Below are 26,888 nucleotides of genomic sequence, written 5' to 3' on the forward strand. Positions count from 1 at the left end.
CCCGCAGCGGATATAGAGCAGAGATAAACCCAAACTGGAACTAGATGGAAAGAAGACAAAGAAGAGAACCAGATCAGCATTAGACCCAAACTGAAACTGGAGCAGAGATAATCATGAACCGGATAGATAGATCAGGAACATGATGCAGACTGGAACCAGATGTGAAAGACCCAGGGTGGATTTTATTCAGAAGTAGACTTGGACTGGAACCAGATCAGAGACAGCCCTAGAGTGGATCCAGATTAGGGTAGACCGGACTGGAACCAGCTCAGAAATAGATCTAGAGTGGGTCTGGATCAGAGATAGACCTGGGAAAAGAACAGACTAGAGAGAAGTCCAGAGTGGACTTTGATCAGAGATAGACCCAGTCTGGAACTGTTCAAAATCAGATAAATGACCAGCATGGAACAAGATCAGAGATATCTTGGACTGGACCCAATCAAGGTCAGAGATACACCTCCACTGGAACTGAACCAAAAGTAGAGATAGATGTGGATCTGAGTCAGATCAAAACCAGAGACACATCCAGGGTGGAACAGGATCAAAATTGGAGACAAACTCCATTTGGAACCAGTTCAAAATGGGAAATGGACTCAGACTGGATCCAATCAAGATACATAGGGCTAAATGATTTGTAGGCCGACTGCCTTTACCAGTGACTGAAAGTGGCCCAGTAGTCCAACAATAAAAACAGGAGTGGGGTATCACCACCAACATCAGAAGACGTTGGGTTTCTTCTTGTCAGCTCATTTGTCATGTTTTAAATCTTTACCTTTGACAATCACAAATAGTGACTCTCAGCTCCCTATGTCTCAATCAGTGTTTTCACTTGCGTTGATATCCTGTGTTACAGTTAGCAAGTGGCCAGACAAATCTTGGTTAATTTGTGTCTGGCCCTCTGAATCCCAACTAGGTGGCAGCATAGCACTATCTTCAACTTTCTCTTGGTTTTTGACTGCCAAATTTGATCAACAGAGCTGAAATGTTATCATGCTTTCTCAATCATTTTGATTAGCTTGTTTATAAGTGTATAATACACCCATGCAGCACGAATTCTGGCCTTCCAAATGAGTTAGGGAAAATACCACTGCATCATAAGAGTCTTTGCACAATGCTTTTGTCACACTAATTGTCAGATTTTGGGACTTCAATTTGTCAGACAATTTGGGAGTTACACTCTGAGTTGTTTGGATACAAAGTGAATCTGCACATATTTAAACACACTGTACACTGCAATGGGCAGCACTGTGGCTCAGTGGTTAACATTGCTGCCTCACAGTGGCAGGGATCCGGGTTTGATGCCAGCTTCGGGCGACTGAGTGGAGTTTGCACATTCTCCCTGTGTCTCTATGTGTATCCTCAAGGTGCTCTGGTTTCCTCCCACAGTCTGAGAGAAGGACTGGGAAAAACATTCGGACATAGACCCCGATTGGAACCAGATTGGAGACAGGCATGGACAAGAACCATATCAGAAACAGACGGGGACCAGAACCAGAATCCAACCTAAATTAGGTTGGATTGGCCATACTAAATTGTCCCTACTGTCCAGGGATGTGCAGGCTAGGTGGATTAGCCAATGGAAATGCAGGGTTACAGGGATATGGTAAAGGGGTGGGGCTGATTGGGATGGTGTTTGTGGGATCGGTGTGGACTTGATGGGTTAAAGGGCCTGTTTCCGCTCTATAGGGATTCTATGGTAACAAAAATACTGAAGAAGCAGGCTGAATTTTTATTTGCCTGACCTGTTGGTTATTGTATTTCACAGGATTGTTAAAATATGGGGAAATACAAGCTGAAGCGTGGGTTTTAGGATTGCAGAGGACAGTATTGATTAGTGGGAATAAGACTGTGAGAAAATTGCACTCACTGCTAGCCTCTGAAGTTTAAAAGGGGTGCCCATGAAGGTTATGAAGGTCGGCAAGCACATGGAGATGGATGATGGAGTCTTGGCGCAGGTTCAAACATGAGCAACAGGATTTAGGATGAGATGCTGTTTATGGAGGGTGGAATACATGAGGCAACTCAGAAATTGTTAAACTTGTTGGTGATAAAGGTACGGATTATGTTAGAAATAATAATTAGAAAAAAATGTCAATAAAGTCTCAGTGAAGTTTGCATTAATTGAGAAGAGCTGGCATGGTTTTGAATTTTTGATGAAGTAAGAGTGAAGATTGATGAAGGGAATGATATTTCTACGGATTTTAAGAAAGTGCTTGACCAAGTACCATATCAAAATATGGCCCACAATTCAATATCTGTGTACTTTGGTGTCAATGCTTCGAATGTCTGTGGCACTGTAGGATGTACATCAGGAAACAAATTGTACCACCATGTATGGCCGCCAGGGCTTGCAGTTGTTGTCCTGCCAGTTTGGCCTCTTTGCTTGACACATACTTGAGATAGACCCACATCAAAATCAAAGATAGACTTGGATTGGATGTAGATCAGGACTAGACCTAAGAGAAGCTAGATTTGTATCAGAGATAATGGGAACTGCAGATGCTGGAGAATCCAAGATAACAAAGTTTGGAGCTGGATGAACATAGCAGGCCAAGCAGCATATGTGCCCCTAAGATGCTGCTTGGCCTGCTGTGTTCATCCAGCTCCACACTTCGTTATCTCGAAGCTAGATTTGATACTTGTGCTCGACCAGCCTGTGTACAGCACCTTGACTGAAACAATTTTGGATGTTAGTTTCTGCTTGTCACAGACCCGGGAGCGAAGCAGTTGAAAACTGAACTTCCAGAAGGCTGCAGTGATAGATAGGTTTCTCCCCCACAAAAAAGGAAAACCCCAGCAATTAAGAAAAGCATCCAAGTAGCCTATAACAAAGACAGCTATCTCTCCTGGAAAAAGGAGGAAGAAAAAACCCATGTCCAGTTATGGAGAGATTTGCAAGGAACCATTGTCTCTTGAGGAGTAAAGGATAACACTCAAAGACTCTGAATTAAAAAGCCTGAGTCTAACTGACTGGCTTTTCAAACTGGAGACTGCAGTTGCCTGGAGAGCAATGGTACAATGGGATCCCACTGATGGAAATCAAAAGAACTATGAGGAAGTCACCTCATTCCACCCTTTGTGGTTTGGACTCTTCATGATCAACAGAATTTTACCTTTTTGTCTTAACTTTTTTCTTAATAAGTTTTTTGAGATTTGAACGAGTTTTCTGTTCGGAGATATTTCCTTCACAGCTGCTGTTCAGCACTGTGATGCTTTTTCCCTGGCTGTTCTTAAAGTTATACTGACAAATTTTTTGAAAACAAAATTATATTTTGAATTCTTCATTTTCTGCCTGATGATCTTAGATCTGTTTCTTGATCTTCATTGTTGCATGTTCCAAGTCTTTTTGGCACAATATTCTGTAACTGCCGCTATCTTTCATCCTGTGATTTGATGCCACATTTTGAGTTTGGGTTTGAGGTGAACTGATTGAGGAGAAGGAAGGGTCAAGAACTGTCTTCAGGCCTAGATGTCACAATGACTCTTATATATTCACAGCAAATGTAGTAATCATTGATATAGCAGATTCTGAATTCTAGTCAAATTAGGTAAGGACTAATCTATCTTCTTGGTGTTGTCTGGTTTGGCACTTCTTCCAGAGTCTTTAGAGATCTAGTGTGCTCTTCTTCTGCCCACGTTGCTTTTTGTATTCAGTGTTGTATAAATCCTTGAAATCATTGTCAGGTTGTTCCAGGGTCCTAATACCCTTACACAACATGAATTGCTTCCAATACATGTACATCCTTCTTTATTCAGTGGGAGCTCCAGCAGCACAATTTCACAGCAAGGGAGTGCAGCTGGAGCAGTTGGAAGGACTCTCACTGAAAACAAATGTATCTTTGGTGGAAGAACAGTTGATAGGAGGGGGAAGAAGATATAAACAAAGGATTCCCCAGCCCAATGTAACCCACAGGCTTTGGTCCGGATACATAGTTCCTTGTTCATTTTTAACTTCCTTTCTGGTTTGCAAGGACCTAATGCCAGTGGAATACAGAATCTGTTTCAGGATCTTTGGGCTTTCTGTATGTTCAAACCTAGTACTCCATTCCTGGCAAAGTCAGCAGGATTCCACAGCACAGCCATCAAGTGGATGCTGTGCCAAGATGGAGCAGATGCTGGAGGATTTGAAACTGGTAATGATCATGAGGGAGGCTGAAGCTGCTCTGGTATTGTTGGAGGCCCAGGAACTGGGGAATGGAATTAGATCTTTCAGCCGAACCCAGAAAGAGGCTTTGCATGTGCATTCCAGCAGAGGAAGGAAATGGTATTCCTGATCAGATATACCACTTACTGATGAGTAGAAAGGTGGACAGATTCGGGAGAAGATTGGAACCACCTGATGATCCTCTAACTGAGGACTGGATTGAAGGTACAGAGCTGTTTATGGCATCCAGAGGCCTCAATGCTGGTCAATAGGTGTCATTTGTGATGGTACATCTGTGTTGGAAAGTCCATTTGGAGGGCGTGCAGATGTTAACAGAAGTCTGCATAGGATCTTTGAGGTACTGACAAGGTTCTTGAGAAGAGCAGTAGCCTGACACAGCTACAGCAGAGGCTTTATGTGGACAAGTGAGCTGAAAATAAGGATCTGGTTTCCTCATCTCTGGGAGTGGTGAAGTTGTCTGATCCTTCTGAATCCCTCGCTTTGATCAACCAAGGACAGAACACTGGAGGACCACATAGTAGATGCAGTGAAGGTACATATAGAATTGAGGAGGCTTAATAGTGACATCCCTCAAATATCTTTCTTTGAAGCATCAGAATCACAATATAAGGATTATGGGAATAGATCAGACTCATAAGACCAGGAGAGAAGCAATAATCAGCGTGGTGACTGTCTGTGTGGACAGGGATGTTGGCCTCAGAATGAAGAGTTTGCTGCACTGCAAGCTCATATCCAGTCCTTGCTGTCCTATTTCCATGGTTACCTTCACAAACAATATGCCCAAGGGATGCTCTAAAAAGGTGTTGGATTGTGAAAGGAATAGTCACTTCAAGCAGAACTGCCCTCAACAAGCATGGCCATCACTGCCATCAGGCACAGAAAACTCATCTAGCTGCTTTCTCGATAGACTTTAAACTGGTCAACCCAGTGAGGGTCGAGTTTCCTTCAAGAACAGGTTCAGATATCTGTAGAAGATGATGGATTTGCTTTATAATGAGTGTGAAATTTGGCATTGTGCCCAATTGGCACACAAGAGGAGGTATCAATCTTCAGTCACCAGTTTTTCCATGAGCATCTGGTTCAGGAGTGTGATCTGAGTGATGTCTCTTCCTTTGTGATGATGCTGCAGCTTTAAGAGATGTATTTTGTCCTCCATTTTTGCAGCAGCAGCAGGAATAGTGAGAGCGAGGACCAGGGGGCTGCCAGGAAGGTAAGTTAATCCTTTAAAAGCTTACCTCATGAATAGGCGGAGTGTGTGCTGAGCAGAAGCGGATACGGGACGGCTGAGTAAGTGAGATAATATATTTGGGCGGTTGCTTTACCCAAAACACTAGTTAGGTAGTGTCTCTCCACCCATCCTCATCCTCTAACCAAAAAAAAAGGTTCTGAGCGCCAATTTGATAAGGTTACCAGTATTTTTTCCTATAGTCTGTTTGGGAATTCTGAACAGTGGGAATGGATGTTAGGGCAGTTGCATGCTCCTCCTGTAGAATGTGGGAAGTTTAGTCACCACTAATGTCCCCACTGATTTCATCTGCAGGAAGTGCATCCAACTCCAGCTCCTCGGAAACCGCGTTAGGGAACTGGAGCTGGATGAACTTTGGATCATTCGGGTTGCTGGGTCACACCTCAGGTACAGGAAAAAGGTAGATGGCTACAGTCAGGGAATGGAAAGGGAACAAGCAGACAGTGCAGGGATCCCCTGGTGCCATTCCCCTCAATAACAAGTATACCGTTTTGGATACTGTTGGTGGGGGGGACTTAGCAGGGTTAAGCCATGGGGTACAGGTCTCTGCACAGATTCTATCCCTGTTGTTCAGAAGGGAATGGGGGAGAGGAGGAGACCATTAGTCATTGGGGACAAATAGGAGATTTTGTGGGAATGAGAGAGACTTGTGGTTGGTGTGTTGCCTCACACATGCCAGGGATGTCTCGGATCGTGTTTTCAGGATCCTTAAGGGGGAGGGGGAGCAGCCCCAAGTCATGGTCCACACAGGCACCAGTGACATAGGTAGGAAAAGGGATGGGGATGTAAGGCAGAAATTCAAGGAGCAAGGGTGGAAGCTTAGAGGTAGAACAAACAGAGTTATTAACTCTGGTTTGTTACCCGTGCCACGTGCTAGCGTGGCGAGGAACAGGGAGAGAGAGCAGTTGAACACATGGCCAACGGGATAGTGCAGGAGGGAGGGATTCAGATACCTGGATAATTGGGGCTCTTTCTGGGGTAGGTGGGACCTCTACAAACGGGATGGTCTACACCTGAACCAGAGGGGTACCAATATCCTTTGGGGGGGTGGAATTTGCTAATGCTCTTCGGGAGGGTTTAAACCAATTCATTAGGGGGATGGGAACCTGAATTGTAGCTTTAAGGTTTCAAGGTCACAAGAGTGTCCCAGCAGGCAGGAAGGTGGTTTGAAGTGTGTCTACTTCAACACCAGGAGCATCTGGAATAAGGTGGGTGAATTTGCAGCATGCGTTGGTACCTGGGACTTCGATGTTGTGGCCATTTCGGAGACATGGATGGAGCAGGGACAGGAATGGTTGTTGTAGGCTCCGGGGTTTAGATGTTTCAGTAAGATCAGCGAAGGTGGTAAAAAAGGGGGAGGTGTGGCATTGTTTCTCAAGGATAGTATTATGCTTGCAGAAAGGATGTTGGATGAGGACTCATCTACTGAGGTTGTATGGGCTGAGGTTAAAAACAGGAAAGGACAGGTCACCCTGTTGGGAGTTTTCAATAGGCCTCCAAAAAGTTCCGGATATGTAGAGGAAAGGATTGCAGATGATTCTGGATAGGAGTGAAAGTAACAGGGTAGTTGTTACAGGGGACTTTAACTTTCCAAATATTGACTGGAAATGCTATAGTTCAAGTACTTTAAATGGGTCAATTTTTGTCCAATGTGCGCAGGAGGGTTTCCTGACACAGTATGTAGATAGGCCAACAAGAGTTGAGGCCGCATTGGATTTGGTACTGGGTAATGAACCAGGCCAGGTGCTAGATTTGGAGGTAGGTGAGCACTTTGGTGATAGTGACCACAATTCAGTTACATTTACTTCAGCGATGGAAAGAGATAGGTATATATTGCAGGGCAAGAGTTATGGCTGGTGGAAAGGCAATTATGAGGCGATTAGGCAAGACATAGGATGGGGAAGGAAACTGCAGGGGCTGGGCACAATTGAAATGTGGAGCTTATTCAAGGAACAACTACTGCGATTCCTTGATAAGTGTGTACCTGTCAGGCAGGGAGGAAGTGGTCGTGCGAGGGAACCATGGTTTATTAAAGAAGTTGAGTCTCTTGTCAAGAGGAAGAAGGAGGCTTATGAAAAGGTGAGGCATGAAGGCTCAGTTAGGGCACTTGAGAGTTATAAGTTAGCAAGGAAGGACTTAAAGAGAGCACTAAGAAGAGGCAGGAGGGCACATGAGAAGTCTTTGGCAGGTAGGATCAAGGAAAAACTTTAGCTTTCTATAAGTTTGTCAGGAATAAAAGAATGACTAGAGTAAAATTAGGGCCAGTCAAGGGCAGTAGTGGGAGGTTGTGCATGGAGTCCGAAGAGATAGGAGAGGCACTAAATGAATATTTTTCATCAGTATTCACAAAGGAAAAAGGCGATGTTGTCAAGGAGAATTCTGAGATACGGGCTATTAGACTAGATGGGATTGAGGTCCATAAGGAGGAGGTGTTAGCAATTCTGGAAAGTGTGAAAATAGATAAGTCCCCTGGGCCGGATGGGATTTATCCTAGGATTCTCTGGGAAGCTCGGGAGGAGGATCCAGAGCCTTTGGCTTTGATCTTTATGTCATCATCGTCTACAGGAATAGCGCCAGAATACTGGAGGATAGCAAATGTTGTCCCATTGTTCGAAAGAGGAGTAGAGACAGCCCTGGTAATTATAGACCAGTGAGCCTTCCTTCGGTTGTGGGTAAAGTGTTAGAAAGGTTTATAAGACAGAGGATTTAAAATCATCTAGAAAGGAATAATTTGATTAGGGACAGTCAACACGGTTTTGTGAAGGGTAGATCCTGCCTCACAAACCTTATTGAGTTCTTTGAGAAGGTGACCAAACAGGTGGATGAGGATAAAGTGGTTGATGTGTTATATACGGATTTCATGAAAGCGTTTGATAAGGTTCCCCACAGGTAGGCTATTGCATAAAATACGGAGTCATGGGATTGAGGGTGATTTAGCAGTTTGGATCAAAAGTTGGCTAGTTGGAAGAAGACAGAAGGTAGTGGTTGATGGGAAATGTTCATCCTGGAGTTCAGTTACTAGTGGCGTACCGCAAGGATCCGTTTTGGGGCCACTGCTGTTTGTCAGTTTTATAAATGACCTGGATGAGGGTGTAGAAGGATGGGTTAGTAAATTTGCAGATGACACTAAAGTAGGTGGAGTTGTGAATAGTGCGGAAGGATGTTGCAGGTTACAGAGGGACATAAATAAGCTGCAGAGATAGGCTGAGAGGTGGCAAATGGAGTTTAACGTGGAACAGTGTGAGGTGATTCACTTCGGAAGGAGTAACAGGAATACAGAGTACTGGGCTAACGGTAGGATTTTTGGTAGTGTAGATGAGCAGAGAGATCTCGGTGTCCATGTGAGTAGATCCCTGAAAATTGCCACCTAGGTTGATAGGGTTGTTAAGAAGACATACGGTGTGTTAGGTTTTATTGATAGAGGGATTGAGTTTCAGAGCCATGAGGTCATGTTACAGCTGTACAAAACTCTGGTGCAGCCGCAGTTGGAGTATTGCGTACAGTTCTAGTTGCCGCATTAAAGGAAAAATGTGGAAGCTTTGGAAAGGGTGCAGAGGAGATTTACCAGGATTTGCCTGGTATGGAGGGAAGGTCTTACGAGGAAAGGCTGAGGGACTTGACGTTGTTTTCATTAGAGAGAAGACGGTGAAGAGGTGACTTAATAGAGACATACAAGATGATCAGACGATTAGATAGAGTGGACAGTGAGAGCCTTTTTCCTCGGATGGTGATGGCTAGCACAAGGGGACATAGCTTTAAATTGAGAGGTGATAGATATTCCTCAGATGTCAGAGCTTGGCTCTTTACTCAGACAGTAGTAAGGGCGTGGAATGCCCTGCCTGCAACAGTAGTTGACTTGCCAAGTGTAAGGGCATTTAAATGGTCAGTGGATAAACATATGGATGATAGTGGAATAGTGTCGGTTAAATGGGCTTCAGATTAGTCTTACAGGTCGGCGGAACATCAAGGGCTGAAGGGCCTTCACTGCACTGCAAGGTTCTTTGTTCCATGTTTTATGTTTTATTTAAGAGAGAGATTTAACAAGAGGTGATGAGCAGTCTACAGTAATGTAAACAGCTTGTGAGGTCTTGGTTTCTTTAAAAAATCGGAACAATAGAAACAGCTTGGAGGGTGTAACCAACTCTCACACACCAGGATTTCTATTTTCTAAAGAAAGTCCCTCCCCGAAATGTCAACTTGCCGACTCCTTAGATGCTGCCTGGCCTACTGTGTTCCTCCAGCTCCACACTGTGTTATCCCAGGGTTTCTAGGTTTTTTTTAGCTTTTAGATTCATCAAAAGCTGAGGTCTTAAAAAAGTAGAATCCATTTTTTTCCTCCTCTCTCCGTTACAGATAGAAACTGAGGCTTCTGTTCCTACTGCAGGCATTGCATGTGAAAATATCTGTTTCTGATTTTGTCTTTTTGCCAAGGGGTATGTATATGGAATGTTACTATAAAAACAGTTAATTGGTAACAGCTACTGCATCTATTATTCCGTTAAGTTAAGTTTTCACTAGAGTTAAGATATTCTGAGCCCTTCTTTCTTTTGTTGTATTTTAACTATAGTGTTTGAATAAATTGTGTTTTGCTTAACATCAAATAATTTGACTGGTTGAGTTGCATCTGGAACACAGCACTTCATATTTGCCTCTAAAATAAGAAAAAATTAGTTTCTAGGCTACCTTCTTAAAATATTTTGAGGTTGTCCGGTCCGGTCTATAACATCCATAAATCTGTTTCGTAGGAGTTAATTATTCCTACATCAAGCTCTATCTTATCTGTCTGTGACTTACTGTGGTACTCTAGTGGAAGGAAGGAAGTTGAGAATATCCATAATATTGGGGTTAAAATGTTAAGAGATATCTGGGCATGTTAAGAAAAACATATATCGTGACAGCTCTGGACAAGAAATTACAAGGTTGTCAGACAAAGGTCAGGAGTCTTTTAACTTCTCCATAGGCTCAATCTGTAAGGGACCCTAAAACTCTTTGAGTAGCATGGCATCGGGTTATTCTTTTACCCGCCTGCACCATCACCACTGTTGAAGACTCCTGTCAGCCAATCAGGCCTTGCTTGAATGTCAGGTAATACATATAGCAGGGCTTCCCCATGGTGTAACTATGGGAACTAGCCTCATTGCTGTGGGTGAAAAGGATAGGGTACGCATGCAGATTTCAGCAAAGACTTTTACCTCGAACCATTCCTCAGCCCAATGTAACCACCATGTTTGTAAGGTGAACTTTAATATTAATTTTCTTTCTCGTTTGTAATAACCAGATGCCAGTAGAATAAAGAATTCATGTTTTGGGCCTTCTGTGTTCAAATTTCATGTCACATTTAAATAAGGAACTTAAAACTACACAGTACTTCAGTTACAGTCTTAGCAATGTCCTATATAACTGGAGCATATCCTCCTTACTCTTGTATAAAATTCCCCTGAACAATAAACAAAAACATTCCATTAGCTTTCCTAATTGTGATTCATGCACTAGGACATCCAGATCTCTCTGCATCTCTTCACTTTACAACCTCTCACCATTTGGATAATATGTCTCTCTTTTATTCTTCCTGCCAAAATGAACAATTTCACGTTTGCGATAGGGTTGTCAGACTCCATTTAGCATATCTTTTCCCACTGACTGAAACCATCTACATCCCTTTGTTGATGATAGTAAGAACTGCCAATGCTAGAGTCAGAGATAGCACAGTGTGGAGCTGGAGGAACACAGCGGGTCAGGCAACATCAGAGGAGCAGGAAAGCTGATATTTTGGGTCAGGACCCTACTTTAGAAATAGGGGAGGGGGAAGGGAGCTCTGAAATAAATAGAGAGGAGGGGTGGAGCTGGGGAAGATAGGTGGGATGGTGATAGATGAGTGCAGGTAGGCAGTGGTGGGGATTGGTCAGTGAGGTGGGAAGAACAGATAGGTGGGAGAGAAGAAGGACACGTTGTGTCAGGCCAAGGAGGCAGGGGTGAGAGGGAGGATTGGTCATGGGACGAGGCCAGGGGTGGGGAGATTTTGAAACTAGTAAAGTCCACATTGAGACCATTGGGTTGTAGGCTCCCGAGGCAGAATATGAGGTGTGCTGCTCCTCCAGTTTCTGGGTAGTATCATTGTGATACTGGAAGACGTCCAGGATGGATATGCGTTCATTCAGGCAAGTGGGATGCATTCCATTACATTCCTAACTTTTAACTTGTAGATGATGAACAGGTTTTGGGGAGTCAGGAGTCAAGTTGCACCCTGCAGAATCCTTAGCCTCTTACTTGCTGTTGTAACCAAAGCATTTGTATGGCTAGTTCATTTGCTGGTCAAATGGTAACATCAGGATATTGATGGTAGAGGATTCAGTGATTGTGATGCCATTGAATGTCAAGTGATGGTTAGACTCTGTCTTGTGGGAGATGGTCATTGCCTGGCATTTGTATGGCATGAATATTACCTGCCACTTATCACCCCAAACTGGATACTGTCCCAGACCTTGCTGCACTAGGACATGGTCTTCTTCAGTATCTGAAGAGTCGTATATGCTACTGAACATTGTGTATTCATTAGCAAACATCCCCACCTCTGACCTTATGATGGAGGGAAGATCATTGACGAAGTAAATGAAGATGGTTTAGCCTAGGACACCATCCTGAGGAACTCCTGCAGAGATGTTCTGGAGCTGAAATGATGGACCTCCAACAACTACAACCATAGGACATAGAACAGTACAGGCCCTTCGGCCCATGATGTGCCAAATGTTTACTCTAATCCTAAGGTCTATCTAACCTCCACCCCTACCTTATACTATCATCAAACCATCTTCCAGTTGCCAGGTATGACTCCAACCGTGGAGAGGTATCCCCTGATACAAAGTGGATTTCAGTTCTGCTAGGGCTCCTTGGTGTCAAGGGCTCTCACTCTCCCCTCACCTCTGGAATTCAGCTCTTTTGTCTATGTTTGAACCAAGGCTGTAATGAGGTCAGGAGCTGAATGGACGTGGTGGAAGCCAAACTGGGTGTTAGTGAGCAGGTTTTGCTGTGTTAATGCTGCTTGATAACACTATTGATGGTGCCTTCCATCACTTTACTAAGACTGAGTCTAGACTGATGGATGGTAATTGGCCAGGTTGAATTTGTTCTGCTTTTTATGCACACACCTGGGCAATCTTTCAGATTGTCAGTAGATGCCAATGTTGTGGCTGGACTGGAACGTCTTGGCTAGAGAAGCAGAATGTTCTAAAGCACAAGTCTTCAGTATTATTGCCAGAATGTTGTCAAGGCCCATAAACTTTACAGTATCCATTGCCTCCAACTGTTTTTTGATATCAAGTGAAGTGAATTGAATTGGCTGAAGGCTGGAATCTGGGATGCTGGTGACCACTGGAGGAGGTTGAGATGGATCATCCATTTGGCACTCCTGGCTGAAGATTCTTACTAATGCTTCAGCCTTATCTTTTGTACTGATGTGCAGGGCTTTTCCATCATTGACAATGGAGATATTTGTGGAGCTGCCTCATCCAGTGAGTTAGAACATAGAACATAGAACATAGAACAGTACAGCCCAGAACAGGCCCTTCAGCCCACAATGTTGTGCCGACCATTGATCCTCATGGATGCACCCTCAAATTTCTGTGACCATATGCATGTCCAGCAGTCTCTTAAATGACCCCAATGACCTTGCTTCCACAACTGCTGCTGGCAACGCATTCCATGCTCTCACAACTCTCTGCGTAAAGAACCTGCCTCTGACATCCCCTCTATACTTTCCACCAACCAGCTTAAAACTATGACCCCTCGTGCTAGCCATTTCTGCCCTGGGAAATAGTCTCTGGCTATCGACTCTATCTATGCCTCTCATTATCTTGTATACCTCAATTAGGTCCCCTCTCCTCCTCCTTTTCTCCAATGAAAAGAGACCGAGCTCAGTCAACCTCTCTTCATAAGATAAGCCCTCCAGTCCAGGCAGCATCCTGGTAAACCTCCTCTGAACCCTCTCCAAAGCATCCACATCTTTCCTATAATAGGGCGCCCAGAACTGGACGCAGTATTCCAAGTGCGGTCTAACCAAAGTTTTATAGAGCTGCAACAAGATCTCACGACTCTTAAACTCAATCCCCCTGTTAATGAAAGCCAAAACACCATATGCTTTCTTAACAACCCTGTCCACTTGGGTGGCCATTTTAAGGGATCTATGTATCTGCACACCAAGATCCCTCTGTTCCTCCACGCTGCCAAGAATCCTATCCTTAATCCTGTACTCAGCTTTCAAATTCGACCTTCCAAAATGCATCACCTCGCATTTATCCAGGTTGAACTCCATCTGCCACCTCTCAGCCCATCTCTGCATCCTGTCAATGTCCCGCTGCAGCCTACAACAGCCCTCTACACTGTCAACGACACCTCCGACCTTTGTGTCGTCTGCAAACTTGCTGACCCATCCTTCAATTCCCTCGTCCAAGTCATTAATAAAAATTACAAACAGTAGAGGCCCAAGGACAGAGCCCTGTGGAACCCCACTCACCACTGACTTCCAGGCAGAATATTTTCCTTCTACTACCACTCGCTGTCTTCTGTTGGCCAGCCAATTCTGTATCCAAGCAGCTAAGTTCCCCTGTATCCCATTCCTCCTGACCTTCTGAATGAGCCTTCCATGGGGAACCTTATCAACTAGTTGTCTAGTTGTCCAGCACCATTCACAACTGGATGTGGCAGGACAGCAGAGCTTAGATCTGATCCATTGGTTTTGTGGGATTGCTTAGCTCTGTCTATCAGTTGCTGTTTCTGCTGTTTGGCATACAAGTAGTCCTGTTTGATACCTTCACCAGGTTGGCACCTCATTTTCAGGTTTGCCTGGTGCTGCTCCTGGCATGGTTGATTCCCTGGCTTGATGGTAATAGTTAAATGGGGATATGTTGGCCCATGAGGATGTAGATTGTGCTGAAGTACAGTTCTGCTGAAATTGATGGCCTAAAGCATCTCATGGATGCCCAGTCTTGAGTTTCCAGATCTGTTTGAAGTTTATCCCACCTGCCACAGATCCACTCTAGCTGCAATGTCCTTTAAGACCTAACTAGCTCAAACCACTCAGAGTACATTTGATGCCTTTGCCACCCTCACTGCTTCCTCCAAATGCTGTTCAACATGGTGGAGTACTCATTCATCAGTTGAGGAGGATGGAATGTGGAAATCAGCAGAAGGTTTTCTAGGCCTATTGTTAACCTGATGCTATGAGACTCCATGGGAGCCAGAGTAAATGTTGAGGACTTGTAGGGCAGCTCTTGTGACTTGCTGATTGGACAGGACATGTTTATGGATGGTGCTGGTGGTGTCTGTGACATTGTCTGTAAGGTATATTTCCATGAGTATGACTATATCAGGCTGTTGCTTGATAATTCTGTGAGACAACTCTCCTAGTTTTTGCACTAGTGCCTTGATATTAGTAAGGAAAACTTTGCAGAGTCAGCAGGGCTGGATTTGTTGTGGTAATGTCCAGTGTCTGGTTTCACCATCAGTATCCCACAATGGCATCTGGTCAAGGCAAGACACAATTTTAAAATTCTCATCTATTTTCATCTTGCTTGAAAGTAATGTTATTTGATGCCTTCCATATTGGAAGCATTTCAGAATCTGGCCAACTCAACAAATAGACTAAAAGGTCAACTGGATTTGTTGACTTTTAGTCTCACTAATGTCCCCAGGTAATTTTTTTTAGTCACCCATGGGGCATGGGTGTTGCAGTCAGGCCTGCATTTATTACCCATCCAAGTTGCCCTTAAAGGTGGTGGTGAGCTGCCTTCTTGAACTGCTGCAGTCCACGTGCTGTGGATTGACCCACAATGCCATTAGTGAGGGAATTCCAAGATTTTGAATCAGCGATGAAGAACAGCAAAATATTTCCAAGTTACAATTATGAGTGACTGGACGGGAATTTGCCAATTGTAGTGTTCCCATGTATCTGCTGCCCTTATCCTTCTGGCTCGAAGTGCTTATGGGTTTGGAAGCTGCTGTCTGAGGATCTATGGTGAATTTTTACAGTGCATCTTACAGATAGTACATACTACTGCTACTGAACATCAATGGTGGAGGGAAGGGATAGTGATGGATGTGGTGCCAATCAAGTTGGCAGATTTGTCCTGGATGGTTGTCACATTTCTTAATCAATATTAACTTTATCAATATTATTTACCCTAACTTCCTTAATCTAACTAAATTCTTGCTTATACATTATGTCTGATTCTGGATGTGAGTTTGCTCGCTGAGCTGGAAGGTTAGTGTTCAGACGTTTCGCCACCATTCTAGGTAACATCATCAGTGAGCCTCCGATGAAGCGCTGGTGTTATGTCCCGCTTTCTATTTATCTGGTTAGGTTTCCTTGGGTTGGTGATATCATTTCCTGCGTTTCCTTGGCATCAGGGTAGCCCACAAACGCACCAACACACTAAAACAGCAGCTGATGAACTTAAAAGACCCTATACAGACAACAAACAAAACAAACGTCATCTACAAAATACTTTGCAAGAACTGTGACAAACATTACATTGGACAAACTGGCAGAAAGCTAGCCACCAGGATACATGAACATCACCTAGCCACAAAACAACATGACCCACTATCACTCGTATCCTTACATACAGATGAGGAAGGACACCACTTTGATTGGAACAACACATCCATCCTAGGACAAGCCAAACAGAGACACGCACGTGAATTCCTAGAAGCATGGCATTCCAACCGAACTCCATCAACAAACACATTGATTTGGAGCCAATCTACCATCCCCTGAGAAAAAGAACAGGAAATGACATCATCAATGCAGGAAATGACATCACCAACCCAAGGAAACCTAACCAGATAAATAGAAAGCGGGACATAACGCCAGCACTTCGTCGGAGGCTCACTGATGATGTTACCTAAAATGGTGACGAAACGTCTGAAAACTAACCTTCCAGCTCAGTGAGCAAACTCACATCCAGAACCTGAACCTGAGCTACAAATCTTCTCAAAATTATGTCTGATACTTATTCTGTGTTCAGAATATTCAGATAAAATAAATTGATAGGTGTTCCTACCATTCCCTTATTCTGTTATAATTTGGTTCTAAGCTTCCAAAGGACCTTTTCTTAATTTGGTTAATTTTTTTTATGCACCTAGGGAAGTTTTTCCATTCTTAGTCAATGTTTTGGTCATTTGCAGCTGCCACTGAAAATTTCATAACAGAACCAAATTAATGCAGATGCTGAAATTTCTACTGAAAACAAAAAATGCCAGAAATCACAGTGAGTCAGGCAGCATCCATGGAGAGAGAGCAAGCTAACATTTTGAGTCTAGTTGACTCAATGATTGATGATAGATGACTCCAGATGATAATTTCATATTGTCCTGAAGATCTTAATTGAGTCGCAAATGGACTACTCCTCTTATGGATTTTATTCTTCAGTGGAATGTCTGTTTGTTGATATTTACAAAATATTGCTTTCAATGTTGACCATGCTAATTCAGCCAACAAAGCATTAAATTAAATTCTAAATAAACTTGCTGTTGTACATTTGTAATGGATTTCAATTAAATTTGGTATTCTAGTATCAAGCCTTTCCCCATCACTCTGGGAATCCACATGAAATTCCCAAACACAATGATCACTCTTTCTCAGGCAATCTCTTACTATGAAATTCCTCACTAACGCAATCTCATAACGGAAACCAAATATACTCATTTTTCTGAAACAAAAACAGAAGTGGCTGCAGAAACTCAGCAGGTGTGGCTGTGGAGAGAAAGCAGCTGAAGCAATGAGATATATCCACGTATGGAATGTTCTTTCTCTTGGGCACTTTTGACTGAGAGGCTACAGAAAGTCTAAGCACACAGTTCTTACTTTCTCCCCTCGTTGTCTTCTGTCCTTTCAGTACAACCCAATCATTGACCTGGAACCCACTCAGGTAAAGTGGATACCTGAAGAAGATGATGAAGATGAAGAGAATGTTTTTACATTCATAGACATTTTACTAGAAGGTTGTTTACCTTTGTGGGAGAGTCTAGGACCAGAGGGCTTAAGCTTAGAGGAAGGGTCACCCATTTAAAACTGAGATGAGGAGGAATTTCTTCTCTCAGTGGGTACTGAGTCAATGGAATTCTTACTGCAGAGGCTGGGTCATTGAGTATATTCAAGGCTGAGGTAGACAGATGTTAAATCAGTAAGGTAATCAAGAATTATGGGGCAAAGGCTGGTAAGTAGAGTGGGATATTTGCCTTATGAGCTGAGGTACAGAATACAGAGTCGGGAGGTTATGTTGGAATGTATAAAATGGTGGTTGGGTCACAACGTGAGTAGTGTGTGCAGTCCCTGTCACCACATTATAGGATGGATGTGATTGCACTCGAGAGGGTGCAGAGAAAATTTACCAGGATGCTGCCTGGACTGGTGGGTCTGAGATATGATGAGAGGTTGGATAGACTAGGGTTGTTTCCTTGGAGCTGTGAAGGTTGAGAGGAGACCTGATAGGGATCTATATAGGATTATGAGATAGGATGGATAAGAGGCATGTTTTCCTATTAGTAGAAGCGTCAATAACAAGGGGCATAGATTTAAGATAAGAGGTAAAAGGCTAGGAGGAAAGTTGACAAGTGGCTTCAGTCAGAAGTTGATTAGAGTCTGGAAGTCATTTCCCAAAAGAAAGGTTGAGTCTGAAACTCTCAAGATACTTAAACAGTATTTAGCTGTTCACTTGCATTGCCATATCTTCCAGGGCTATAAACCGAGAGGTTTAAAATGGATAAGTGTAGTCAGATCTGTGTTGGCTGTTGATGGCTCAATGGTCTGAATGGCCTCCTTCTGTGCTATAAATGTCTATGAGTCGATGAATTTCAAAACTAACTCCTGCTAAGGGAATCAAAGTAAATCGACAAATGTATAGGTCAGAGGTTTCTACTTTGTTTCTCCCATCTGGTTATTCAGTTTTAATTGAAGTACTGCATTTGTGAATTCAAAAACAGGTCCATTGACCTGAAATAACAGGACTGTTTAACAAGAACTTTAACAAAGACTTATATTTCCCAGCTTTAAACTCAATATATGCTAAGAACCGGAAGAATCCACTCTTGTCGCACATTTGCACAGGTCTCATACAGCCAATTGCAGAGCTAAGGGAAGCTGCCAGATTTGCTAAGGTTGCAAACTGAGCCCGTCCAAGCTGTTTGAGCCTTAGCTAAGAATTAGCTGGATTTATGTTGGTTTTGCTGTCAGTTGTATAAAGCCTGTTCATTGTTGGCTGATAACATTATGATAATATAAAAAGAACGTGAGGCTTGAGACAGAATTCCCAGCATGTGCCTCGGCTGTTAGATATGCGGAAGACGCTGTGATTGAAGGCGTAATCACTGCCATTTTGCAAAATTTTGCACAATTTCACATAATTCTGCAGAAGCTAAGAAATCTCCTCCTAGCTTTCTACTTCTTTATTCAGAATAAAATACCTTCAATACATTCAATTAAATTTTGAAACTCTCTGCTATTTGAGATTAATCATCACCCTGATTCAGCAGGATGTAACAAAGTCAGGGGTCTGTGCTGTGCTGGCAACTCTTTCTAATTTATATCAATGATTTGGAGGAAAGCAGCGAAAGCATGGTAGCTAAATTTGCAGGCAACATCAAAATAGGTAGTAAATTATGTTGTGAAGAGGACATAAGATGCTTGCAGGCGGATATAGATATGTTGAGTGTGTGGGCCAAAAATTGGTAGATGAAATATACTGTGGGAAATTGTGAAGATTTCACTTTGGCAGGAAACATAATAAAGCAGCATACTACTTTAAATGGGAAGGACTGCATTAATACAAAGTGCAGAGGGTTTTAGGTGTCCGGGTGCCTGAGTCACAAACATTTAAATACAAGTACAGAATGTAATCAAAAAGGCTAATAGAATGTCATCCTTCATAGCACAAGAGGAATTGCATATAAAAGGAAAGATATGTTTCAGTTATACAGGACACTGGTGATACCACATCTTGGATACTGTGTGAAATAACACAGTGTGGAGCTGGAGGAACACAGCAGGCCAGGCAGCATCAGAGGAGCAGGAAAGCTGACGTTTCGGGTTGGGATCCTTCTTCAGGAAAATGACATGTGCAGTTTTAGTCTGCTTATTTAGGGAAGGATGTAAATGCTTGCAGCTGACTCAAAGGAGGTTCATTCAATTGATACCAGAGAGTAGCAACATAGAAGGTAGGAGCAGGAGTAGGCCATTTCTCCCCTCGAGCCTGTTCTGCCAATCAACATTATCATGGCTGATCATCAAGCTCAATATCTTAATCCCACCCTCCCCCATATCCCTTGAGCCCTTTAGCCACAAAAGCTAAGTCTATATCTTTCTCAAAAACACTATGTTTCAGCCTCAACCATTTTGTGATAGCGAATTCCATAGGTTCACTATTCACTGAGTGATGAAGTTTATCCTCACCTCAATCCTAAAATGTTTACCAATTATCCTTAACCTGTAATCCCTGGTTCTGGACTCCCACACTATCTGGAACATGCTTCATGCATCTCACCTATCTAGTCCTGTTAGAATTTTATAGATTTCCATGAGATTTCCCTTCATTCACTATAGTCCAGTAAATACAATCCTAACTGCCTCAATCTCTCCGCATATGTCAGTCCTGCCGTCCTACGAATCAACTTATACTCCTTCGATAGCAAAAAATCCTTACTTCGGTAAGGAGACTAAAATTGCACAAAATATTCCAGGTATGGCCTGAGCAAGGTTCTGTAAAGTTGCAGCAAGACAGCCATGTTTCTGTACTCAAATTCTCTTGCTATGAAAGCCAACATACAGTTTGCGTTCTTTACTGCCTGCTGTAGCTACATGCTTACTTTCAGGAACTGGTGCATAAGTTCATCCAATATTCCCCCTTTCAATTTACAGCCATTGAAATAATAGTATGCCCTCCTATTTTTGCTACCAAAGTGGATAACCTTGGGTCTATCCACATTAATTTGAATCTGCCCTGCATTTGGCCACTTACTTAGCCTGTTAAAATCACACTGCAACAGCTCTGCATCCTTCTCACAGCTCAACCTTCCATCCAGCTTTGTAGCATCTGCAAATTTTGTGATATTAAATTTAGTTCCCTCATCTCAACCGTTAACGCATATGGTGAATAGCTGAGGCTGTAGTACTGATCCCTGCAGTACTCTGCTGCTTGAAATTCAGAAAAACACCCATTTATTCCTGTTCTTTGTTTACTGCCTGTTAATCAATTTTCTATCTGTCTCAATACACTACCCCCAATCCCATGCACTTTAATTTCACACATTTATCTCTTTTGTGGGATTTGTTGAAGGCCTTCTGAAAGTCCAAATAAACCACATCCACTGGTTCTCCCTGGTCAACTCTACTAGTTACTTCTTCAAAGAATTCCAGTAGATTTGTCAAGCATGATTTCCCTTTTGTAAATGCGTACTGACTGTGTCTGATTGTACAATTGTTTTTTTAAGTGCTCTGCTATAAAATCCTTGACATGGGTGTTCAGGTTTCTTCGCACAGTCCAAAGATGTGCAGGTTAGGTGGATTGGCCATGCTAAATTGTCCATAGTGTCCAAAGATGTGTAGTTTAGGCAGATTAGCTGGTACTTTAGGGTTACAGGGATAGTGCAGGAGGTGAGTCTAGGTGGGATGCTCTTTCAGTGTGGACTTGTTGGGCTAAATTGAAACATATAAAATAATCAGAGGGTTAGATAGGGTGGATAGGGAGAGCCTTTTTCCTAGGATGGTGACGGCGAGCACGAGGGGGCATAGCTTTAAATTGAGGGGTGAAAGATATAGGACAGATGTCAGAGGTAGTTTCTTTACTCAGAGAGTAGTAAGGGAATGGAACGCTTTGCCTGCAACGGTAGTAGATTCGCCAACTTTAGGTACATTTAAGTCATCATTGGATGAGCATATGGACGTACATGGAATAGTGTAGGTTAGATGGGCTTGAGATCGGTAAGACAGGTCGGCACAACATCAAGGGCCGAAGGGCCTGTACTGTGCTGTAATGTTCTATGTTCTATGTTCTAAATGGCCTGTTTCCACACAGTAGGGATTCTATAATTCAATAATAGTGGAGAAACTCAGATGTTTGGAGATGTGGAGCATCTGTGGAGAGAGAAACAGAGTTACCATTTCAAATCCAGAACATCCAAGATTTCAGGACTCAAACATTAATTTTGTTTCTTTTTACACAAATGATGCTGGACCTGCTGAGTTTCTTCAGCAAGATCTGCTTTTGTTTCAGATTTCTAGCATCTGTAGCATTTAGCTTACATTTACATGATTCATTCCTAGAATCAGTGCGTTGTCTTATGGGGCAAGATTGGACAGGCTTGTTTACACTGGTGTTTAGAAGATGAAGACTTGACTAAAGGGTATAAGATGGTCTCAGTAAGGTGGATGTGGAAAGGATGTTTCCCATTGTGTGTCAGTCCAGGACTAGGAGGCACTGGTTTGAAATTAGGGATAATCCTTTAAGAGTTTCAATGCAAGAGGCCTAACAGGTAAGGCAGGTAAACTCAGGGCATAATTGGGAACATGGGACTGGGATATCATACCAATTACAGAGATGTGGCTCAGGGGTGGACAGGACTGACAGCTTAATGTTCCAAGCTATAGATGTTGTAGGAGGATAAAAAGGGTAGGTGGGGGGAGGCAAGACAGGAGTGGGAGTGGCATTTTTGATTAGGGATAACATTATGCATGCACTTAGGGAGGATATTAGGGAGTGGTAGTGTGCTGTGAAGATTGCAGTCAAAGAAACCATCCAGTAGTCATTATGTCTTGCAAGTAGAGCATTCTCTTGCGCTAAGTGTGGCCAGCTAGCTCCCATCAAAAGGAAACAAGAGAAAAGAATTTCAACTAACTGCCAAGCTAAGAATCCTAAAATTGACGGTTCAGCAATCAACATTACACTACCCATTTCTTCACAAATGAACCAGAGACTGACCCTTTTTTTAACATTTCCTAATCTGGGTGAATGTGTACTTTATTATTATTTCTCCTTGAATAAACTTACTCTTTTGTTAACTCAAGAATGCCGGGATAAATTGGCTCCTTTTCAAACATAAATTTATTTGGGCTGCAAGACAGGTACCCACATGGGAGGGATCCTTTTCAAATTAATCTTGTTGTGACTGATTGAGGAGATGTAACCTCCTATCTCCACACTTGAGTGCTTGACAATTTGGGGGATATCTCATCTAGAACCGTAATATCTTGGAGAACTTTGCCCAGGGTCTGGTTATAGCAGAATGGAATCAAACACGAGTTGGTGGGAGGGGCAGAAAACACTGGCTGGAGCCTTCACCTATTTGACTGGAGGAGCTTGCATCTTAACCAACAGTGGGTTTTGGGCAAAACAGTCTCATAAAATAAAGGAGGGAGAGGTTGAGAGTGGTAGTGGAAGTACAGTGTTGTACATTTAAGAATTGATCTTAAGTCTGTGAATGATAGCACTAAGGAATAGAACATAGATAAAGTTAAGAAGTGGGCTAAAGATATAACAATGGAGGATTTCGGAGGTAGCAGTGCAGGAAAAAAGTCATTGCCTAAGATTCTCTGACACACAATCAGATCAGTAAGTAGTCTGAACTGAATTGGTAATCATTGGAGGAAGATTGAGCTGTCAAACATACCAAAGGCTGCAGCGGAGAAGGAAGTACACCACATCACAAACACAACCATAAAGATTGTAAATTGTGAGTTGGATTAGGCCATTTTGAAATCTTTCCACCCAAGACTTGGACTGTAACATATTCTATGATTCTCTGATGTGCAACCCCTCATTTTTACCTCAAACCCTCCTCCCTTATCCTGACCAGAGATTGGGTTTTCTCTTGATTATTTGAAACCAGTAGCTCAACATAAGCCCATTCAAATTCCCTTATCACAAAGATCGCTTACACAAAATTTCCGTTGGGCTTGAGGAGGCCATTTGGCACATCATGTCCACCAGCCAGTAAAGAGTTATTTAAACCTAATTCCACTATCCAGTTCTTGGTTCATAATTCTGGAGTTTATGGCCGTTCAGTTGTACATCCAAGCACTTTTTAACATGATAAGGGTTTCTATCTCTGCCACAGACAGGCAGTTCCAGAATTTCACACCTAGCCACCCCCATCAACACATTTGGGGCTCCTTATACCTCAGGCGATGCTCCACCTCCATACATTTCCACATCACAGCAGTTGCTGTCTAAGTGCATTTTGAACAAGCTTTTCATTTTATCCAAGATAATAAAGTGTGAAGCTGGATGAACACAGCAGGCCAAGCAGCATCTCAGGAGCACAAAAGCTGACGTTTTGGGCCTAGACCCTTCATCAGAGAGGGGATGGAATTTTTGCAGGAGGGTGGGTGGGAGGAGGTGTTTTCTAGGTAGCTGTGGGAGCCGGTGGGCTTGAAATGGACATCCGTTACAAGCTGGTTGCCTGAGATGGAAACTGAGAGGTCCAGGAAGGTGAGAGATGTGCTGGAGATGGCCCAGATGGGGTGGAAGGTGTTGGTGAAGTGGATGAACTGTTCGAGCTCCTTTGGGGAGCAAGAGGCGGCACCGATACAGTCATCAATGTAACGGAGGAAGAGGTGGGGTTTGGGGCCTGTGTAGGTGCAGAAGAGGGACTGTTCCACATAACCTACAAAGAGGCAGGCATAGCTGGGGCCGATGTGGGTGCCAATGGCCACCCCCTTTGTCTGTAGGAAGTGGGAGGAATCGAAAGAGAATTTGTTGAGGGTGAGGACAAGTTCGGCTAGGCGGATGAGGGTGTCGGTGGAGGGGGACTGGTCAGGCCTGCAGGACAGGAAGAAGCGGAGGGCCTTGAGGCCATCTGCATGCGGAATACAGCTGTATAGGGACTGGACGTCCATGGTGAAAATGAGGTGTTGGGGGCCAGGGAATTGGAAGTTCTGGAGGAGGTGGAGGGTGTGGGTGGTGTCACGGACGTAGGTGGGGAGTTCCTGGACCAAAGGGGAGAAAATGGAGTCCGGATAGGTGGAGATGAGTTTGGTGGGGCAAGAACAGGCTGAGACAATGGGTCAACCAGGCCAGGCAGGTTTGTGGATTTTGGGAAGAAGATAGAAACAGGCCGTGCGGGGTTGGGGAATAATAAGGTTGGAGGCTGTGGGTGGGAGGTCCCCTAAGGTGATGAGGTCATGAATGGTGTTGGAGATTATGGTTTGGTGCTCGGGGGTGGGGTCATGATCAAGGGGGCGGTGGGGGAGGTGTCGGAGAGTTGGCGTTTGGCCTCGGCGATGTAGAGGTCAGTGCGCCATACTACCACTGCACCACCCTTGTCTGCGGGGTTGATCATCCAGTTTCACACTTTATTATCTTGGATTCTCCAGCATCTGCAGTTCCCATTATCACTTCCATTTTATCCAGTTTTCTTATGGAATGTTGTGATTAAACCTGCTTAATAACCTTTTCAGGCAATGCAGCATTCCAGATTTTTCTCACGGTTGATCTCATAATCACATTCTGTGAAGAGAGGCAAATACAAATACTTTGAAATGACATGCTTGATTTAACATTTTCTGTGAGCTAGGAAACTGGCTGCTGTGATTGTTACTGGAGTATTAATAGCTGAGGAAAATAAACTAATATTAATTTAGTTGGCTTAATAGGGTTCTGCTCTGTGAAGTTATTAGATACAAAACAGAGGCTTGACAATAAACTTGGTGATTGTCGGTTGGTGAGCTTTTTTTCCCCTCTCTTTTTCTAAATTAATGTGAGCGGCGCCATATATGCACAGCAAAGGTGCACTCTGTTCACTGTATTTTTTTACATTTTTTAACATTTAATCTTTACATTTTACATCTTAAATTGCTTAAGAGAAGGAAAACTCTGATTTTAAACCTCCTCTGCCTTGCGGCCATACTCAATCATGGGAAAGGCTTCGGCAGTAAACCCTGAGGGTAAGTCCGGAGCCAGAGTCCCTAAGACAGTCTGATGTTATATCCAACCTCATTCTGGCAACACCTGTGATGATGCCAGTGCCAAGTTGTATTGGCCCCTGCCCTTCCCTTGGACAACACTGGTGGCGTGGAGAGGGGAGACGTGCTGCGTGGGCAACTGCCGATCTCTCATAAAACCCTGCCCAGGCCTGCGCCCTGGAGAGGACACTCCAGTGTCGCCTCAATGCGGCGGCAAAACACAGAAAGCAGCAGTCTACCAGTTATAAGCCTTGCTCAATTGGCGTAAAGCAAGGCGCTAGGGGTTGCTTTCGATGGAGGGAGAGGCCATTGTGCCTCACTGGACAGCTACTGCCCATCTCAAGCTGGGCAGCCCCCAGCCAATTAGGTGCTGTCCCACCACAGTCTGCCCGCTCCACTGGGTGTGTGGGGCTTAGGGATACAAGTATCCTGAATCGCAGACTGTAAACACTGCAGCAAGCAAAACAACAAGGAAACAAGGAAAGAAGCCAGCATTCAGGCTTGGATGCTTCAACGTACGGACCATGACAACTGGTCTATCAGACGACCTTCGAGAGATCAGTGCACCAGCAAGATGGCAGTGATTAACTACGAACTGCTACGACTCCAAGTGGACATTGCAGCACTCCAAGAGACAAGGCTCCCAGAATCGGAGACCTTATGTGAGAGAGACTGTACCTTCTTCTGGAAGGGGAAACGCATAGATGAGACCAGAGAGCATGGTGTCAGCTTTGCCGTGAACAACTCACTGTTGAAGTTGGTGGAACCCAGCAAGGATGGATTGGAGTGGATCCTCTCACTTCGACTGCACACCACTGATGGACTTGTCAACCTTATCAGCACTTATGCCCCAACCCTCTATTCCACACAAGATGCAACGGATGAGTTTTATGACCAGCTTTCAAGGAAAATACAGGTAATCTCGAATCAGGAACAATTGCTGCTACTTGGCAACTTCAACGCCAGAGTGGGTGCAGACCATGACTCCTGGCCAGGCTGTCTGGGACAGTGCAGGATCAGCAACATGAATGAAAATGGACAACAACTGCTCGAGCTTTGCATGCTCCACAAACTATGTGTCACCAACACCTACTTCCAGGCCAAAGCACAGCACAAAATCTCATGGCGACATCCCCGCTCCAAACACTGGCACCAGCTAGACCTGATCCTCACAAGATGCAGCCACCTGAAAAACATGCTCATGACTTGGTCCTTTCAGAGTGCCAACTGTGATACGGATCACTCCCTGGTTTGCTGCAAATTCAGACTCCAACCAAAGAAGATGCGCTACGCCAAACCTGCAGGCAAACAGCGTATCAATGCTACTACGACCGAACATTGAGACAAAGCGGCAGTATTCATCAAGTCACTGAAGGACGCCCTCCTTGCAGACCCACCAGAAGGAGCTGCTCAGCAGAGATGGGACTCTCTAAAGGACACTATCCACAGGTCGGTTTTGAAGACCTTCTGGAAGAAGCGGAGCAATACACAGGACTAGTTCAAAGCAAACGCGAATGAGCTCAATGCGA

This window comes from Stegostoma tigrinum, chromosome 17 (genome assembly GCF_030684315.1).
Source record: "Stegostoma tigrinum isolate sSteTig4 chromosome 17, sSteTig4.hap1, whole genome shotgun sequence".
Classification (NCBI taxonomy): Eukaryota; Metazoa; Chordata; class Chondrichthyes; order Orectolobiformes; family Stegostomatidae; genus Stegostoma; species Stegostoma tigrinum.